This window comes from Phascolarctos cinereus, unplaced genomic scaffold (genome assembly GCF_003287225.1).
Source record: "Phascolarctos cinereus isolate Bilbo 61053 unplaced genomic scaffold, phaCin_HiC Scaffold_726;HRSCAF=1367, whole genome shotgun sequence".
Classification (NCBI taxonomy): domain Eukaryota; kingdom Metazoa; phylum Chordata; class Mammalia; order Diprotodontia; family Phascolarctidae; genus Phascolarctos; species Phascolarctos cinereus.
The window spans coordinates 231,720,979-231,742,164 of NW_027556098.1; the positions used below are offsets into that span (position 1 = coordinate 231,720,979).

Sequence of the window (21,186 nt, forward strand, 5' to 3'; positions counted from 1 at the left end):
GATGAGCATGTGAAGAACGTGTGAAGGTCTATTTGGCTGGATTGCAGAGTACAGGAAAAAGAAGTAATGTACAGTAGGTCAGGGAATTAAAATACAGTAAATCTAGGGCCTGGTTTAAAAGCTAAACAAATAAGTTTATATTTTATCTTAGAGTTAATTGGGAACCACTGGAATTTATTGAAAAGGGAGTGACCTGCTTAGATCTGGGCTCAAGGAAAATCACTTTGGCATCTCTGTGGATAGATGGGAGGAGGAGAGATTTGAGGTAGGGATGGTTGGTTTTTCAGCTATGCATGATTGGTTTTCTCAGTGTCTTTAAGGTGAGGCAAAAGGCAAAGCAGCCCTGCTAGTATAGGTACATTGAAGAGGCTTGTTTCAGCTTTTTACATTGCCCCTTACTTGAATTAGGTGTGCTGATTGACTATAGCCAGAATATAGCTTATACCAATCATTGTTTAATGTGGTGATTTTTGATGTATTCAGCTTTGTGGGAGTGGGCAAATGGGATGGGAGTAGATTATGTAACATGCCCTCAGGACTATTTCTTATCAAATCTTCACTTTAAGTTCCTCCAAGTTTAAGACTATATATGGGAAATAGGAAGTCATAGATATACTTCATTCAGTACTTTTAGGGGTCTGTGGCTTCCTTGGTATAGGTAAAGATAGCCTCTTTGGATAGAGATCATCATCCCTTGATGCCTTACTGTGTCATTGTGAGTTGCTATTGTGCAAAAGATTCATTATCTGGTGAATAATTTTCTGGTAATAAGTAAATGTATAGACTGTCCATGATGGCAGCTCTACCTGATTTGATGACCCTATACCTGAGCTGCTTTTAGTTGGGTAGGCCCCACAAGATTTTATTCTCTGTTGGCGTAACTTTTGAGAAAATGAGATTCTGTCCTGCCATTTTGAGGCCTTATAATAGAACTTAATGGGAGGAGTCTGCTTAATATTTTAAGTTTACCTTTTTATAATAATATATTTCCAATTTGGAGTCTAGCAGGTTATTCAGTGCAAACCATTTAGTGCCTTTGATCTTCTTTAAAAGGAAACAAATAGATTATCTTCAACAATAACAGAGACAGAGATAGGGATGGGACCTGTGATTTCATTAGTACAGGGGACTCCCAAGTGAAGAAACTCCATCAGCTAATGAAGGTAGGCACTGTCTCTACAAATTACATTCCTGGAGGGAGTTAGGGCCTTGCCCAGGATTACTCAGCCAGTATGTTTTAGAGGCAGGACTTGAACCCAGGTGTTCCTGGTTTCAATGCTGGTTCTTCTTGCTTTGCCATGCCACACTAACCTAAATAATAATAGTTAATATCTAATGGCACCTTGAAGTCTGCAGAGTACTTTGTTCCTTACAGGAACCCTGAGATCAAGGCTGTCATTATCTCAATTTTACAGATGAGGAAACTATGAGGCAGAGAGAGGCTAAGTATCCTCCCCAAAGACACACAGGGAATAAGTGTTAGAGCTCAGATGATAAGAGAGGGCCTCATACTCCAAAGCTATCCTCAATCACATAAACTGTGCTCCCAACCTGCCCTCAAGGAGTTTACGTTTTATATTTGGGATCCAACATATGTTTAGATAAGTAAAATACAAAGTAATTTCAGAAGGGGGAGTGTATTAACAACTGCAGGGAAGTCTTCAATCATTTATAAATATATTCCCAGTGTCTATTTTTTGTACTCTGGTTGACCATAACATTTCAAAAATACTTAGTTTGACCAAGAAATTCAATAGAAGCTCTTAACATCTCATCCATGGTTTATTTGAGAAGTTGCTGTCCATTTCCATTCTCATCATAGCAAGGATGATATGGATATGTAGTTATGTTGGCTATTAACATCGCCATGGTTCAAGCCTGAATACACACTGCTTCGAAAAAGCATATATTAAGTACTGTAATGAGTGCTCTCCTGAGATACTGTCCCTTTAGCACAAGCTTTTATTTTCTAGAGTGTGCTTTGTGTTCTTGCCATTTTCATATTTTAGAACTTTCTTTTTTATCCAGAAAAGAGAAAGAAATAGAAACCTAAATCCAGTAACATAAGTTATTATGTTTTCACATGATTATACTGAAGTGAGAGACTCCTTATTAAGCACTCCCCCCCCCACATTAAAATAAAAGCAGCCAAGGTATTTGTAAAATGACTTCTTAGATAAATCCATGGTATTAAAAAAAGATTACTTTTTTTAAAGTTAATACATTATCAAGAATGTTTTTACTATTAAATAATAGAACAATAGAATAGTTAACTAGTTTCTCTCTTAAAAGGAATCTTCCCTTTTAGACATTTTGCCATAGCGCATTTAAATTAGTCCTTATTCAACCATGTTAAAACTTTGGAGGGAGTAAAACCGCGTGTAATTTGTGGGTTATTAACTTGTAACCTATGAGAGAAAGATACTTTCAAGTTAACAATGTAACATGTATTTTTTTTAAAGGTTTTCAGGCAAGTTAAAAACACAAACAAAACTACTTTGCCTGTAGTTATGAGAGTTATTGCCTGAGGAAGAGAAAATTTGAGAAATGAACAGAAATGAACTTTCTGATCCAGATTTTAGATATTCATAGACTTTTCCCCCCTGAAGTCTGACTGCCATTATGTTATGGAATGCTCCTGTTCTGCATGCACAAACTTGTGCTGCCAAAAGCTGATCTGAGCTTGGACTAAAAAGTATAGTTAAGAGTGTTATAGAGTCTGTTACATAAGGCTTAATGACAGAATTAGGAGTATGGGGGTAGTCAAACTTTTTAGCTTTCCAAAACAGTTGAAATTAACAAAACCCTGTGAAGGATGACATGATGGGCATTTCTCCATTTTTCTCAATGCTATTTTATTTTAAGCTTCTGGCCACTTCATTTCTTTCTACATTTTAAATAGTTCTTTCAAGGTAGAAAACAGTACACCATGAGCGTTCGGTTTTCCTGATGTTAAAGAGAGGGGAGAAAAAAAAAGAAGAAAACCCTCCCTCTCTCTCTTCCCCGCATGTATGTTGTGGTTGTGACTGTGAAGGCAGGGAGGGTGATGGCCAGCTGCTTGCTGCCCTCCCACCAGAGCCTTTACCTGGCTTAGGTTTGGGTCACGTGAGCCCCACATTTACTGGTGATCTAACTGCTCCACCTGCCTTTCAGTTTGTTTACCAGGAAATCAAGATGTGTAAACTGCAGGAAGTACTATTTGACCCTCTCCGACAGTATCTCATTACAATAATTGCTAATCTCTGAATAAGACAGCCATGTTTTGTGAGTAACTGAGAGAGAGAGAGGTTGTAGGAGAAGGATTTTAGGGGTTGCCACAAACAGGGCATTGTACAGGCTGGCTTGGATCCTGTTTTCATGAGGTCTGCTTCTGCTAGCCATGGGGGTGACCTTTGGGGTCAGCAGAGCTAGGGTACAATAGTATGGGTCCTTCCTTTCCTTTTAACTGAAAAAACAGCCCGGCTTCTTGTTCTGGAGTATGCTGTCAATGCTCTGCATCGAAAGGATAATGGCTACTTCCTGATTAAACCCACTCTCCACAGTAAGCCGTTCATGTTCTGTTCTCTTTTCTTCCCCCTGTACAGGCGACAGTGTTCGGTTTCTTCCTTCTTTACTTCTGACCAGGGTCTTGCCAGTTTTCCATGTTGTGTGTTATTAAATATAAGCTGAACTAAAAGATTACATTGTAATAGAAACTACTGGTTTAAGTTAGGAGATTTTTTTTTTGAATGATGAAGTTTCTCTGGGTGCTCTCTTTTATACAGCTAAAACATGCTTAATATAAATTTTGGTTAATTTGTATTTTTAGAAAATTTGAAATGTTAAATTGATATGTAGATGTTATTCTAATCACATAGAACTTTTGTAGATACTTCCGTTTAAAGCACTGCATGCCACCTATCAGGTTTTTTTTTCTCAAACTACTATGTGAATAAGCACCTATATGTTATTTTGCTGTATTTCTATGTAAGTTTGTAGATCCATTGCACTTGCCACATTGTTGTATGCTTTTATCTCTTAGAAAAGAACATTATATTGGCAGTTGTTTTGGTTAAGTTTTGTGGTTAGATTAGTTAAAAGACTTAGCTCCTAAAAAAAATGCCATCTAAGTAGTCTGAGTATAAGGAAGAGAGTAATGAGCTGCTTAGCATTAATCTTAGAGCTGACACTCCATCTGTAGTGTTGGGAAAATCACTTAAACTGCTTACCTATTTTCTTGTTTACAAAATTACATTTTTATTATACCTACTATTCTGTGATTGTTTTAGAAATACCAAGCAAGTTGTTGTATTGTGTTTATTTTATGCCAGGTAACCTGACTGAGGAGGACAAATAAATTCTAAAGATATATAGTATGTTATCAACTATGTGTAAGCTACAACAGAAAAAGATCGAAGAACCATAGCTGATTGTGAACTAGCATTGTAGGTTGACAGCATAAACATAGCAGTATTTAGTAGGATGTTGTTTGTGTATATAGCACAAAGGAATTATTAGTTATTTTTCACTTTGTGTGTGGGGGGGCTATAACAAAGTTTGCAAGCTAAATTTACCAGAGATTGTGCTGATTCTGAGATCACTAACAAAAATGGTCCATTGAGACCTGAGAGATGGGTAGATAGGTAAAGAATTTCCAAGATAACTAATAGATTGAACAATAAGATCTATGTAAAAAAGTTTTTAAAAATGAGATTGTTCAAGCTAAAAAAGTTAGGTAATTTATAAATATATACAAGTAGTAGATCAATAACCCCCTGAAGAAATGGTGATCAATTGATACTTCTTTTTATATATACCAAGAAGAGAACAAGATCAAATTAATTTAAAGTTTAGCATATTTAAATATTAAGGTTAGATATCAGGAAGAATTTTATGCAGTTATTACATATTATAATGGGTTATTGAATAAAGTTGTAGAAATCAGGTCTTAGACAAAATTTAAAATGTAAAATTCTTAACCTGTTGAGGATGATTTAAATATGGTTATACCAGAAGATATGCCCTTGATGACCTCTTAAGGTCCCTTCATGTACACTGTCAGTCTCCGTATTCTAAGCAACTCTACATTACAAAAAATACTTTATTGATTTTTGCTAGATTAAATTAATTCCTGTTTTAAGAAAATTCGGAGATGTATTTTGGGATAATATTGACCTCATCTGTTTTTTAGTCTTTAGCCAAGTCATACGCTTAAAAATCTATTAAAGTATTACAGAATGAGGATCCGTGATGATATGAGTATGGGGAACTCCCAGGTGAGGAAACTCCCTCTCCCAATGCAGGTTGGTGACTTCTGATCTTAGAGATTTCCTGGGGGACTAAAGGGTTAAGTCTGAAAATATATAGACTGAATATATCACAGACAGGACTTGAAACCCATGTGTCAGGCCTTTTATCTATCCATTAGACTTTGATGCTTTTCTATTGGGTTATATGAAACCATATAGAATGATCAAATGAGGTATCTGTAAAGTGCTTACAGAGCCTGGCAAATAGTTGGTGCTTAATAAATGCTTGTTCCCCTTATTCTCTTCCCCTTATAACTTGGGGATATAGTAAAAGGATGCTTATAGATGAGATTTAGAAAGAGTTTACCTAGTAGATCTGAATCATGTTTGTTTTTTAACATTGGGCTACATATCTCCAAGCACAAGTTGGGAGGTTAGGTCTAGTTGAACCAAAATTCCATGATTCTGATTTTAATACCTAAAATGAAAGGTTTTAGATATCCAGGACCTAGCTATCCAAAGTCTTTGTATAAATAGTTCTAGATAGTGGGTGTGTTTGTTTTGTTTTGTTTAACCAGGTAGCTGGGATAGAAATATTTCTAAAATGCAGTTCTTTTTCCTTGACTTCATAGCAACCAAGTGCTCTGTTAACAAAGTATAGTGTGACTTTTTTTTGTGACTCTAGGTCATTATTATAAACGTAAATTATATTTTATTTTAGAATATAGTTACATTCCTCAGTGTTTATTCAGATAATGATTTAAATCTGAAAGGAATTTTAGCAGACATGGAGTTCAATTTCATTTTAAAGATAAGGAAACTAGGTCTCTGAAACGTGACTCAAAGATCACGCATGTGCTAAAAGTAACTAAAAGATTTTGATCCAAGTTTTCTAATTCCAAATTCCAAAGCCCAGTCTGCTTTATGTATAAAGGGGCTGTTTGATTCTGTGTTAAGTTGGCTTAGGGTACCGTACTTTTTGAGTACCTGTATCTTTTTCTGTTGGATTTTTCTTTCTCTACTTTTGCTGTGAGACTACTATATAGCAGTATTTCCTCTGCCATCCCCCACCTTTCACTTATTAATTCTTCTAATCTGCTTTGGACTACAAAATTAGATAACCAGTCTTGTTAGAACTCTATATAAAGTAATGAATGAGAGTCTGAGGGACTTCCTTATGAATAAAGTCCATGACTGTCAATTTTGGCTGTTCAGGGGCCTAAAAATATTTTTCCTGTGGGTTTGTTTCTCTCTTCCAAGCAGGTGAAATTGACAGTTAATTTTCAGTAAGGTGTGGTGTTACCTATAAAAGTAGCCAGATGATATTTGTCTATTTGGAAAATTTTATGATGTACAGAACTGATAATGAATCTAACTGATTGACTTCAATAAATAATAAACCTGGCATTTTTCAGTAAAACAGAATTAATATTTAGGTAAACATTCCAATTTCTAGAATACTAACCACAACCTTCTAAATTTAAAATCATGCATTCAAAGCTGGAAGAAATCTTAGAAATCATCTAGTCTAGCCCCCCCTTTTTTTTAACAGATGAAAAAACTGAGACTCAGAGGAAATGAGAGACTTCCCCAAAAGTTCACAAGTAGAAAGTAGAAGAGCTGGAATTTGAACCTAGGTCTTCTACTCAAAATCCAGCACAGTTTTCACTACACCACTCTTAAACTCACTTACAGTTTTTTAGAAGTTATATGAATTAACTCACTTTGCCTTTATTTTAACAAAAGACCACAAACTGGATGCTGTATACTACATAGAGATATGGAAATTAGGGTTGATTACTTCTTGCAAGCATTATCTATATCATAATTTATATTCTTGGAGGTCATATCTGCAAGGCAGCCCAAGGAAAAAGAATCTGTATTTTGACTTAATCTCTCTTAGAACAGAAAAGTCACCCTTGAATGAAGCTAGTAGATATAGAGAGATAGAGTAATTAGTAACTCTGCTTGTCCTTACTATTCTAATTCTACAAACAAATGATATCTTTATTGGGTTGTTTGGGCCTTTTAAAGTAATCTTAAATCTACTTTCTTTTTCTATTACTAAGGAAAGGATAAACTATAATTTTGAGGATCTTATCCCTTTTCTTTCCCTGTCAAAGGTTCTTTAACCTGTTAAGGTAACCTGTTGTCTATGAACTTAAAAAATATTTTGGTAAATGTACTTTATTACAATTGGTTTCCTTTGTAACTCTATGTGGTTTATTTTAGAAATTTAAAAACAATATTCTGAGATGGGATCCATAGGCTTCACCAGACTGCCAAAGGTGTCCATGACCCTTGCTCTAAAGTCTTTCTATCATGTCACTTTTGTTCCTTCAAGCTTTGAGCGTAATTTATTTTTACTGCACTTAATTATTGCATGAGATTCCTAAATGAACACAAACATCTTTGGTACCCCCAAGCAATAATTTTTCCTGGAAGTAAATCATGCTTTTGTGTGATTTAATATTTAATAATCCTGTTCAAAATTGGAATGATCTATGCTGAACATTTGCACTTATAGAGTACTAAAAAACTACTTTGAGAATTAGTGCCAATGTATCCTTATCTCCTGTTTCATTTTATTTTTATGTTGCTTTTCATGAACTCTGTACCCCTTTTCGTTTAGTAGTAAGCAACATAAAAGTAACTTGGCAGTTAGAAATGTTTCTACCATTTTGATGATTGCATTCTAGTTGCATATAAATATTTATGTATGAATAACTATGCTAGAATAAATTACAGCTACCTAGAATGTTTGGAAGGTAGGTATGCTTATTAACTTCATTTTCTGATTAACTGAGTACTAACCAGAAATCTGATTTTTAAGCCTTCATTGTTGAGATTTTAAAAATAGCCTTAGTAAATAGTATATAAGACTAAATTTCCTTTGCTATAAGCATTATATAGTAGTGCCTTGGAGCATTCATTTTAGGTCAAATCAACAAATATCTATTGTATATCCACTGTTCTAGGTGCTCTGATGTGATACAAAGACTTATGAGACATGGCCCTTCCCTCTGAGGGGGCAATAATTTATTTGGGGAGAACCTCATGAAAATTAAATGACAATAAAGGGAAAACTTACATAATCTTGCCCTAATAACCAGATTGTTTTGAAATAATACATTATGCCCAAGTCCATCTATAAGTCATTTGGCCGATTGCCAGAGACACTGATTGGATGGTATAAATGATAATCTGAGCTAGAGTTTGAGACGTTAGCACCAGCATCATTAACTAATTCCTGTGAGCATCAGTTTGTTTACTGTTGCCATATTGCCTACTATACATATATAAACATTGTTCTTATGGAAATAGCCATCCTCACAGTGTTAGGTCTTTGAGTGTTAAGGATTTGCTAGAGAATATAATGAACTACATGATGTAGTGATTTTCATTGGAATTCTTTAGATATGTTGTAGAGAGAATTTTTTGAGGGTTAATTAATAGGAGGAGGAGGAATAACAGCAGTAGTAATAAAACAACTAACATTTTGTAAAACACTTCTTATGTGCCAGACACAGTGCTATTAGGTGCCTTACAGTTATTACCCCATTTTATCCTCACAACAACCCAGGAATGTAGGTGCTATTATTATCCCCATTTTACAGATGAGGAAATGGAAACAGAGTTTAAATGACCAGTATCACATAGTTAGTGTCTGAGGCCAGATTTGAACTCATCTTCCTGACTCCAGGCCTGGCCATGTATCCATTGTGCCACCTAGGTATGGGTTAGACTAGATGGTGGCTTAGTTTATTCCAAGTTTGAAATTCTGTGAAAAGTGCTGTACTGGAGTCAGGAAAACTCTGAATTCAAATCCTTCCTTAGATATGTGTTAATTCTTTGACCATGGGCAAGTAATACAATATCTCTGAGCCTCGGTTTCCTTATATGCAAAATGGAGATAATGATACCCATAGTACTTGCTTCATAGTGTTATTGTGATGATTTAATAAGATAATGTATTTAAAGTTTTTTTGCAAGCTTTAAATTTTGCTTTAATCATTGAATCTTATGATTATTATTATCTGTCAAAATAATAAAAGTTGAGAGTCATCTGAACATTGAAGGAAAATATATGCTAGATATGAATGGGTTGTAACACATTATTAACTGTTCAAGAGGAGCCATGTAATGGATGTCAACAGAGAATTTTATTGGAAAAGATGGCAGACTAGTCATGTGGTGAGAGTGAGGGCTAACAGGACTGCCTGCATGCTCCACGGACATCAGTGTGATGTCAAGAGAAGGAGAAGAAGGTGTCCAGAATTTGGTTGGAATCTTATTGGAAAACTGATGCACAAGAGGAAGACAGGGCAAGAGTTGCAATCTGCCTCGTGGGAGGGAGTACCCATTGACTGCAGATCTGTGAAAGACTTTTTAAAGATGTAGAACATGTCAGAATATTCTGAACTTTAATTCTCTTTATCTAAGCAGTTGCTAAAGAAGTGAAGCTAACTTGTGTGTTGACAACAAAACTTAGGTGGTGGTTGGTTTTTTTGTTTGTTTGTTTTGGCTAGGCAATGGGGTTAAGTGACTTGCCCAGGGTCACACAACTAGTAAGTGTTGTGTGTCTGAGGCCGGACTGGAACTCAGGTCCTCCTGAATCCAGGGCTGGTGCTTTGTCCACTGTGCCACCTAGCTGCCCCTGTAGTTTTTTTAATCAGATACATTCTTGATTTGTACTTGCATAATTTACTTATTCATACATAAACAGAATTAAGGGGAGAGAAATCTGGTTAGAATCCCTAGTTACAGCTATTCCATTTAGTTAAGATTTTACTATAATACTTAAAAGACTATAGCCATGGATTGCCTAGTCTCCACAGACACTTAATTAAGAAGGATTAGCTAAAGGTAGTTTACTTTATATACATATATACATACATACATATATATTTACAGGTCTCTATCTATCTATCTATCTATCTATCTATCTATCTATCTATCTATCTATCTATTTATGTCTCATAATCTGTCATCTTTTAGGAATATTTGTTAGCTGCTTTTTGTATTACCTGGTATAGTTATTCTTAATTTTTTTTTCTATTTGGAGACTGTTATGCAAAGGTGATTTCCCTCTAACTGACTTATTGGTTTTAATCTTTCAATCTTCTTAATATGTCATTTTACCTTTTGAAATCTTCATATTTTACAATTCCAGGAGCATAGCCTCAGGAAAAAAGTTGTACCAAGATTCTATGTTGAAAAAGTGTAAACTTTGGTGGAATTCAAGCAAGTAAGAGCAGTGTTCTAGCCAGTCAGTTAACAAGCACTTATTAAACACTTAATATGTGCTTAATAAATATGCTTAATAATATTTCTGGTATTTAATATCATTTATCCACATTTAGATGAGCAACAAGTTATTACTGTATTCTAAATATTCTATGGACAATTTTATTTGGTCTAACTTGACAGTAAAAAATAACACTTTTCCTATTGAATTGCTTTAGAATCTGATGTAGGAGGTGATATTTTGAAAACTGCCACTAACTTTGTACAGAAACTGAGTTCAGCGTGTTCAAACATGCAGTAATAGGAGTATGTAGTAATGAGCACATAATAAGAAGATGTCTGTGTAAAATGTCAGTTCTCCTACACCCTCTAAAATGGAGCATACTTATATCTAAATAAGAATTGGGGCAAAAAGGAGTAGAGAATCTAACAGATAGAAAACTATAGTATTCAGAATTAAAGACGGATTAAAGTAGTGGCATCTTGAATCTGAGTCAGGAGGTTTCTGTTTTCTTCTAAACTCTACTCCCTTGTGGGATAGTAATTCAATTCAGAAGGCATTTATTAATCTTTTACTAATGTGCAGTGATTAAGGGTTATGTTGGAAGCAGAGTGACATTGGAGAAGTGATTTCAACAAAACTTAGTGTTTGTAATGTCCAGGAAGTGTGCTAGAACCCAAGGATACAAAGACAAAAAGCAAAAGAGTCCCTTCACTGAATTAGCTTAGATTCTGCTAGGGGAATTAGGGTGGCCAGGATAAAACATATCCCCTGAGAGGTAAATACTTGCTAATTTGATGAGAGAGAATTAGCACCTGGAGGCAAAATGGAAGACTTAACAGAGGAGATGGCAGTTGACTCGAAATTTGAAGGAAAGAAAAGTTTCTGAGAGTCAGAGATGATAAGATCTGGGACAAAAGTGGCAGTAGTAGGGAGGTGATTAATACGAAATAAATCTGAAAAACTAGATTGTAGAGGATTTGAATGCTAGACTGAAGAAAACTTACTTGTGTTCCAGAGACAATTGAAGTTAATGAAGATTTTTGGGAGATGGGAGATAGGAGAAACATGATCAATATATCCATTGTAGTAATAACAATTTTGGCAGCTATGCAGATAATGGATTGAAGGAAGGAGAGACTGAAAGTAGAGAGAACTATTAGAAGGCTTTTAAAATAGTCCAAGGTCTGTGTTGGAGGCTTTGTGGACTCTTGTACAACAAAAACTTCTCAACAATTAATTATACATAAAAATGGAATGGGTTGTTTTTGAAGGAAGTTAGTAGTTTCCTCCTCACTAGTGGTCTTCTAGCAAAAGTTAGATGACCACTTGTTGGTTAGTTTTGTAAAAGGGATACCTTAACTTTTTCCTGTGATTCTGTATTTTTTAGGATCCTACATCTTCAGTCAAACTCACTCAAAAACACAGCATCTCAGAGGTGGGAGGGTTCTCAGAAACCATCTAATCTAATCCATACCTGAGCCAGACGCACTGGGCTAGGTGAGAGAAGACAGTTTAGTTGCCATGCCTGGAGAGAACTTCTGTCTAGTAGGAAGATAAGACGCCTGTAATACATAATGATGCTATATAATTGCTATTAGTCACTTGATATTCCTGAGCCTTAGTTTCCTTATCTGTAAAATGAGGTGGGGCTGAATGTCCTCTGAGGGCTTTCTTTAGATCTGTGATTCTTTGAAGTACATTAAAGAGAAAGTATTCTGAGAGCATATTTCTGAATGAAGATGGTACAGGAGGATAGAATCTTACCCAAATTAGAAAATAAAGTACTATATATATGTTATCTGATAGCAAACCACAAATATACCAGACTCATTTTTACCTCCACACTTTTATATATAATTGCCCCAATAGGAAATGCATTTTCCTTTCCTCATTTCATATTTCGAATTCTTTCCCTTCTTCAATGTTGAATTCAGGCCCATCTCTTCCATAAAACCTCCCCTAACTATTCCAGCCCTCACTGATTTATATTCCCTTTGAAATTCTACAGCCCTAAAAACTTGAATTACAAAATTTCAAATGTGATTATCAGAAGTATACTCAATAAACATTTATTAAGCACCTACAATGTACCAGGCGCTGTGCTAAGCACCGGGCATATAAAGAAAGATATGACATCTGCCCTCAAGGAACTTAGAGTCTAATGGGAGAAGACAACATATAAAAAGAAACTGAAAAGTTGTTGGGGGGTGGGAACGAACAGAGGAGGGTTCAAAGGCATGATAAAGCCGTACAGCTGGAATTCATGATCTGAAATGATCTGAGGAGGCATGAGTTACAGAGTTGAATTCACCTTATAGAATGGTAAGTTTCTGAAAATCATGAAATCTAGGAGATTAGATGGATGGGAAAAGAAAGTCTCTACTGCTTTATGTTATTTGTGGTTTCATGTATATACATATATATATACATACATATTATATAATATATATTTACACACACACACACACATATACACATATATACATATATATTTTTTTTCTTTTCCCAATCCTGATTATAAACTACACAAATGCATAGTTTAAATCTTATATTTACATATTGTCCTCAGCCCTGAATATACATACCCAAGTAAAATATTAAAAACTGATTGACCGGTTTACGTTAGTTTGCCAAACTCTGTTCTATGGACTTCTTGTGTTCCATATAATTTGAGTAGGAGTTCAATGGGAAAATGTTAGTATTTTTCCCCTTTAAAGTATTTAATATGAAATCTCGTATATATCAAAAGTACTCATTGTGTATCCTAGTTCTTCACCAAAATAAGCTTAATTTTTAATTTTTCCCATTTTACCCCAAAATTTCCCTTCCCCTTTTCCTCCTGGGGATTTTGTATCTATATCAGAATTCCCCATGGCATCATTTTTGTTCTACATCTATTTTAACTTCCCAGTTATACTTTTTTTTTTTGCTTTTTGGTGAGGCAATTGGGGTTAAGTGACTTGCCCAGGGTCACACAGCTAGTAAGTGTTCAGTGTCTGAGGCTGGATTTGAACTCAGGTCCTTCTGACTCCAAGGCCAGAGCTCTATTCACTGCGCCCCCCAGTTATACTTTTTTAATTGATATATCCAGACTTATTAGGACAAAGAACACTTCAGACTTACGAAAATCTGACATTTTAGAACACCTTTGGGCTGAATGCACATGAATTTGTGTATTGTGTGGCATTTTAAAATATCTTCTTATTTTGTGTTTTATAAAATACACATTTTTCTGTATGAACAGAATGAGAGCCTTCTATTCCCTCTTATGTAGAGCTGCATTACATTTCTTTATTTTTCTTTATTTTTTTGCATTACATTTCTTAAGTCAATCTGACACAGGAAGTTTTCATCAAAGAGACTATGTGGAGTGGTACTTCCATGTTGAAATGTTATACTGACTGTAAATGCATGTGCTGAATATAAATATGTGGGAGAAAAGCTAAAAGGTCTACAGAACAGTCTGGATACAGTGGAGATACAGCAGAGGTCATGTGGATGAGGTTACAGGAAACTTGGATAAGGGAATGAGCATATGAGATATTAAATTTAATAATATATCAACAATACTAACACAACTAAACTCAGTTTTATTGCATGCACAAAGGTATCTAGAAAGTGTCTACCTGGAATCAATAAGCCAATAAAACTTTTTTAATTTCCTATCGTGTGATTGGAAGCATTCAAATGGTTTTTAATGCTTAGTGAATATAGAATACAGTACAGCATGCAAATACAATAAATACAGAGAAGCTGGAAGTGTTATAGATTCTATACTTAAATGCGCTGAAGTCTCACAATAGACACAATGCCTCTTATGAATATACAATTCATGAACATGGAGAACTTATAAAGAACTGGTTGTTTGCTACTGTCCCTTTCCTTACATAGCTTGATGGCTCTCTAGACCTAATCAAATTTTGATTCTTATTACGCATAAAGAAAACAAGTGGTGTTAGCCTCTAAAAGCCCTTAAAGTTCCCACAATTTCCATTTCATAATTCTTTCAGAAGTTTTCTCTTTATTCTTTGCACTATTAAACTTGATTTTGTGAAGTACTCATTTTTAGGATAATGTTCAATTCAATTTTATTGCTTTTTCTGTTTTGTTTAATTACTAGTATTGCAATGGTATTTTTAAAATATAATTTCTATTGTAGTTGTACAGTATTTCAGCTATATTATGGAATTTATCAAACACTAGATTACTGTGTTCATTTATTTCTGTATATTGTATACCTAATCTGTTCCACTGGTCAACTTCTCCATTTCTTAACTAGTACCAAATTGTTAAAATGATTACTGCATCAATAAGTATTAAGTATTTATTATGTTCCAAATACTGCCACAGGTACAAGGATCAAAGACAAAAATGAAACGTGTCTCATGTCTTGCCTTCAAAGAACTTAGAGACAACCTGTACATAAATAATCATATTCAGAACATATATAAAATAAATACAAGGTAGTTTGGAATGAAGGGTACTAGTATTGAGGAAGGCTTTAAAAAAGATTTCTTGTAGTTGAGTTGCTTTTCTTGAGTCTTGAAGGAAGTGGGGAATTCTCAGAGATGAGATTAAATGGAGAATACATTCCAGGCCTGGGGAATGGCTGATACCAAGGCAAAGAGACATGGGATGAGCTGTCATGTATGAAGTGCAGCAACAAGGCCAATATGGCTATATTGCAGAGTGGAAAAGGGGGAATTATGTATAATGAGCCCAAAAAGGTAGTTTGAGGCCAGGTCTTCAGATGACAAATAAAGGGGCTTATATTTGATTCTAGGGGCCGCTAGGTGATAGAGTTTGGAGTCAGGAAGACCTGGATTCAAATCTGGCCCCAGATGCTAGCTTTGTGACCCTGGGTAAGTCACTTAACTCTGTTTGCCTCAATTTCTTCATCATAATGAGCTGGAGAAGAAAATGGCAAACCACCCTAGTATCTTTGCCAAGAAAACCCAAAATGGGGTCATGAAGAGTCAGATGCAACTGAAAAAAATGACTTTATCTATCTTTCCTTTGTCAAAAGATATTGTGGAAACTTCCCCGAGAACCATTCAGTAATGACTGAACAACAAAATATTTGATTCTAGATTTAATAGGGAACCATGAGGGTTTAGTGAATAGGGGAGTGATATGGACAAATCTGAACTTAAGGGAAATGACTTTGACATCTGTGTGAAGACTGGAGTGGAAAAGTGAAAGATGAGGCAAGGAGATCAATTAGTAAGGAGTTGTGATAATCCAGGAAAAAGGTAATGAGGGCAGGGAATAGAGTCAAGAGATGTTGTCAAGGTAGAAATGGCAAGTTTTAGCAAATAATTTTATACGTGGAATTGACCAGGGGAGGGGAGGAAGTAGTTGAGGATGACACTGAGCTTACAAACCTTAGTGACTTGAAGTACAGTGGTATGTTGGACAGAAATAGGGTATTCAGAATAAGATTGGGTTTAGAGGGAAAATGACTTCTGTTTTGGACATGTTGAATTTGAGATATCTGTGGGACATTCAGTCAGAAATGTCTGATAGAGAACTGATGATAGACTGATGGACTAGAGCTCAAGAAAGAGGCTGTGACTGGATATATAGATTTATTAATCACATACATAGGGATGGTAATAAAACCCATAGAGAAGACCCAGGACACAGTCTTGGAGAACACCCATAGTTAAAGGATGCGATATAGATGATGATCTAGCAAAGGAAACTGAAGAATGGTCAGGCAGGTTGAAAGGGAGATTATTGTTCTGAAAACCAGAGAAGGCAGGACATCCAAGAAAAGGTGATAGTCAACAGCGTCTAATACTTCAGAAATATAAAAAAGGGTGAAGATTGAGAAAAGGCCATCAGAGTTGGCAGTTAAGAGATCATTGGCAACTTCGGAAAGAGCAATTTCATTTGAGTGATTGAACTTGAAGCCAGATTACAACGGTTTGAGAAATGAGTAAGAGGAGAAGTAGATACAATGAGTTTAGACAAGGTTTTTGATTTTGTTTGTTTTGTTTTTTTAGTTCGTCAGAGAAAGAGAGGAGAGATATAGGATGATAGCTTGAGCAAATTGTAGGATCAAGAAGGAAGTTTCAGGATGTGGTACTTTTTGTGTGTTTGTAGCTGGCAGGGAGAGTCAGCATATGTGGAGAGACTGAATGAAGAAAAGTGAGGGGGGGAAAAAGGGATAAATGTAGGAGCAATTTGCTGAAGAAGAAAGGAGAATATGGAATCACAAGGGTTAGAAGGGTTAATTTTGCTGAAGAGAAGAGCCACCTCTTGAACATAAACTATAGTAAAGAAGGAGCAGATGGTGAATGAAATCAAGGGGTTGTGATAAGGCATAGAGAAGAGATGAAATTGGATCTCACAGACAAAGGCCTTTCTTAGTAAAGTATGAAGCAAGTTCTTTAACTGTTTAGAGTGGGACCTGGGGAGAGGTGGTATGGTAGGTTTGAAGAAAGAAGAGAAAGTTTGGAATATCTGCTGTGGGGAGCAATACGAGAGAGTCGTTAAGGAGGAGTAAAGGACTATATTGTTGCAGTGAGGGGGACCTGGGGAGAGGTGGTATGGTAGGTTTGAAGAAAGAAGAGAAAGTTTGGAATATCTGCTGTGGGGAGCAATACGAGAGAGTCGTTAAGGAGGAGTAAAGGACTATATTGTTGCAGTGAGGGTCCAGTTAAGATTAGATAAATAAGCATATAGAACACTGTTACATGTCTTTCTCTAACTCCATTCAGTACCCCAATGGTAGGAGCTGAGGATAGATAAGAATGCAAAAGATGTAGGGATGTGGAAGAAAAATACTGAAGACATAAGGAACAGCACCAAGCAAAGACATGAAGGCCCGAAAATTTAGGGTGTATGTGTATGCACTCTCTAGTTTCACTGAGACTTAAAGTTTCATGGTGGAGTAATATAGTATGCCATAAGGAAGGAAAAGAAACATGTTGAGTCTTAGCAATTTGAACTTTGTACAGGACTTGATAACTTATTGGATATGACAGGTGAGGGGGAAGTAGCAGTTAAAGATAACCCCAAGATTTCTAACTTGGGATATGACAATGACAATGCCACTGACAAAATTAGTGAAATTAGGAGGAGAACAGGATTTGGAGAAAAGAAAAGAAATGCATAGTTTTCAGTGGGGGCTCCAGATAGAAATGACAGAAGCATGACTTGGCAGCTTGGGAGAAAGGTCAGGACTGAGGATATTGAAACCAGAAATGAAATAAATGAGATTGCTAAGGAAGAGAGTAGAGATTAAAAAAAAAAGAAAAAGGAAGGGAGGCCTAAGGACCAAACTTTAAGGAATAGTGCCTTAAAAGCTATGGAAGAAATTAAGAAGTCGGACAAATTTGTTGTCTTAGAGGCTAAGGGAAGAGAAAACCAGAAGAAGGAGGTGGGTCATCAACATCAAAAACTGCTTCAGAAATGAGGACCATTGGAGTTGGTGAGCAGATGCCACTGATGACCCTTGACAGGGTAGTTGTGGGAATGTAAAGCAGATTATAAACTTTAATGGATTTATTGTTTTGTAGCATTAGTAGTGACATCTCCCCTTCTGTCATATCTATGTATGTATGTATGTGTGTGTGTGTGTGTGTGTGGTATATAAGCCTTCAGCTACCTTTTTCTATTTCCTTAATTTACTGGTATATCTTAGTGTAAACAACTTCATATATTCCTTCTCTGGAATTTATACTAACTTCCTAACTACTTTTTGCCAGGAGAGAAAGATGCAGGTGGGTATGGGTTTTCCATGTTTCAGAAAGGTTAGCATATGATATAACTAACTTTAGTGATGGAGCTTTCATGACTGCAGTATAAGTTGAAAATCAAAAAACATCCTCAGGTAAAGTTCACTTTTAAAAAGGCCCTTATGTGGTAAATGTGTCAAATTTTCAGATAGTCTTATTTTCAGTTTTGGAAAACAGCTGTTGTAGAACTATTATAATATACAAAGTATGAGTGTATACTCTTATAATCTTGTAAATGATAGAGATATTTGGAAGTATGATGTAGTGGAGCTACTTTTGGCTTCGTCCTGTATTGCCATTTGCTCTTTCATCCTATATTGGAACTTTTAAAAAGCTATCTTAAAAATGAATTACATTAATGGAAAATTTATATGGTTCAAATTATAGACTGTAATCTGTATTCGTTTATCTAGCAGGTTAATGTTATAAAATTGAGCTGACTACTTGGCTGTTGGAATTAACAATTGTATAACATATCTGGTTTGTGCTTGAGGGCTTCTATAATGATTTTTAAACCTGTATTAATCTCTAGATTGAGTTAATATATTGTCATCTAATGAAAATAATCTAGATGTATTTAAAATGTAGGTTTGAGATTAACTGAAGAGTGACTGACCTGACCAAGAGACAGATTTTCAGAATTGCTTTCAAATTTTGGTTTTAATATTTTGTAACATAAACTGCTAGATTTCCTGTTGGAAAGTCAGCACACTTCAGCCCAATTAAGGAAAGTGGGAAAGAGATACATTGAGGAGAAATACAATAACCTCAGTGCTCTGTTAACTGGCTCTTAAGATAGTGGCAGTAATGTTAGATAAGCACTTAGCCTAGAACTTTTACATATGTATTTAATATGAAAAACACACTTCATAATTGTAAAGCTTTTGTGAATCTTATAGTGCTAAATAAATGCTAGTTATTACCATTCAGTCTTGCCAAACTCATCTTTTTGCTATTGTACAGACATGATACTCCCTCTCATCTTCATGCTTCCAACAGCACAGATTGTTCCCATGTCCTGGAATGTATTCCTTCCTCATCTCTGCCTGTTAGCACCCCTGATTTCCTTCAAAACTCGTCTCAAACACTACCTCCTTTTTGAAGCATTTCTTGATTCCCTTCAGCTACTCGTCCTTCCCCTTCTCAATCATCTTGTATTCAATTTGTATATATTTATTGTACATATTTTTCCCTATAGATTTTAAGCTTCTCGAGGGCAGTGACTTTCATGTATGTCTTTGTATGCCCAGTCTCTAGTAGGGTGTGTAACACAGAGTAGACACTTAATAAATGTTTGTTGATTCACTTAAACTTTTAGTTTTGAAAGAAATTACTAGTTCTCTCATCACGGTGGCTTCCTTCAGTTTACTATAGAATGGGCTCTTTGTGAAAAATATTTTCAGAATGTTGTTATTTTCTCATTTCAGTTCTTTACATATTCAACAACTTAATTGTTGATATTCTAAAATCAGCTCAATTTTCTCCACTTATTGTTTTATTTCATTATGCAATTATGAAATAATGTTTTACGTATTTCATTAACATGTTAAGAACAGTTAAGGATGCACATTTGGGCAGTTCTTTATAGAATAGGCAGCTGACAGATCCACTTTGCAATCTGGTGTTAGGCTTTCTGCCTTCTCTGTATGGCCAGGTGCATTATGCTGAGTTTGGGGCATGTCAGTACCAACTAGAATGTAGACAAGTTGGAGAGAGTTCAGAGAATAACAATAAAAATAATGAGTGAGATGATGAAAAGACTGATTTATGAGGGTAGATTAAAGGTCCTAATATCTAATTTGGCCAGACTATATCACAAGTGGGACTGTTAGAGAGCATCATATTAACTTTCTAGATATCTTTGGAGACTATAAATATTACAGATGGAGAGGAATCATTTCTAGAATTACTGAAATTGAATAGAAAAAGGAAACAGTAGGCTGAATACTAGGACAGAATTTCTGCATGAGAGCTATAAACTTTGGATTAATCTTTCAAGAAAAGAAATTTTATTGTCTGACCTATCTAAAACCAAAATTGATGTGTTACTATTTTGCAGGCCAGGTTGACAGGAGGATGAGCTAATTAACTGCTTAGACCATTTTGAACATTATAGATTCTGTTATCTCTATGTTTGGGACAAGACATGCCAGTAAATACAACTAGATTTACCTTTGGCCTTATGGAAGTATGTACCATGTCTGGTATCCTTAGTGTGAGTGTAAAAACTTAACAAATCATGCTTTATATGTGACAGGATATATACTCACCTTTTAAACTCTCTCTCTCTTTAATCAATTAAACAAATATTTATCAAGCACTTATTCTGTACAAGTCACTGTGCATGCTGATGTTAGAGAAGAAGAAATTAGTTCTTGCCTTCAAGGAGCTCACATTTTGCAACATGTCGGTGAATCTGTAATGATAATGCATCTTTACCCTGGGGCAGAGTGCAACCCATTTGTATTTTCTTGCCTTATCTAACTTGTTCAAGCCCTTCCATCCTTTATAGGGTATTCAATCAGAGCCCTTTCTCTAGATCTCATGATATTGCATGGGTACCATATCTTTCTATTAGCCTTCATTCTTCATTCTTTCCATGTGATCAGCCCATTTCCTTTTTTGGTTATATATCTCTTTGATATTATAATTGTAATCCACTTTGTATGTGCACTTCATTACTAGAAATGTATTACTGTTTACTTATGTCCACAATGAATCTCTCTGATGACCTTTGGCTGACCTAAATTGTTGAATTCTCGGAGATTGTGGAATCCCATGATTTGTTGCCATAGAGCACCATCAGAAGAATATTCACAGTAAACAGACTTGGGGTAAATGAAGACAAAAATAATCATGTAGGCTCATGACTTTGAGATTGTCCTTGATTACTCACTCTTCCACAACCCAGTTAGGCACTTGCCAAATCTTGCAGTTTCTACCTCCATAACATCTTTCACAC

The 21,186-nt window shown here is 35.5% G+C and overlaps 1 protein-coding gene across 26 annotated transcripts in view; it reads left to right on the forward strand.

Annotated features, from left to right (window-relative positions):
• BAZ2B (bromodomain adjacent to zinc finger domain 2B) overlaps window positions 1-21,186 on the forward strand; it is a 347,907-nt gene that overhangs the window by 131,810 nt on the left and 194,911 nt on the right. The window contains exon 1 of one of the 26 annotated variants that reach the window (XM_021004903.2): window positions 3,225-3,541. The exons of the other annotated variants lie outside the window; for them this stretch is intronic. The gene's annotated coding sequence lies outside the window, so the exon portion shown is untranslated. Of the gene's footprint in view, window positions 1-3,224; window positions 3,542-21,186 lie in introns of those variants that run through there. 26 annotated transcript variants of the gene reach the window in all.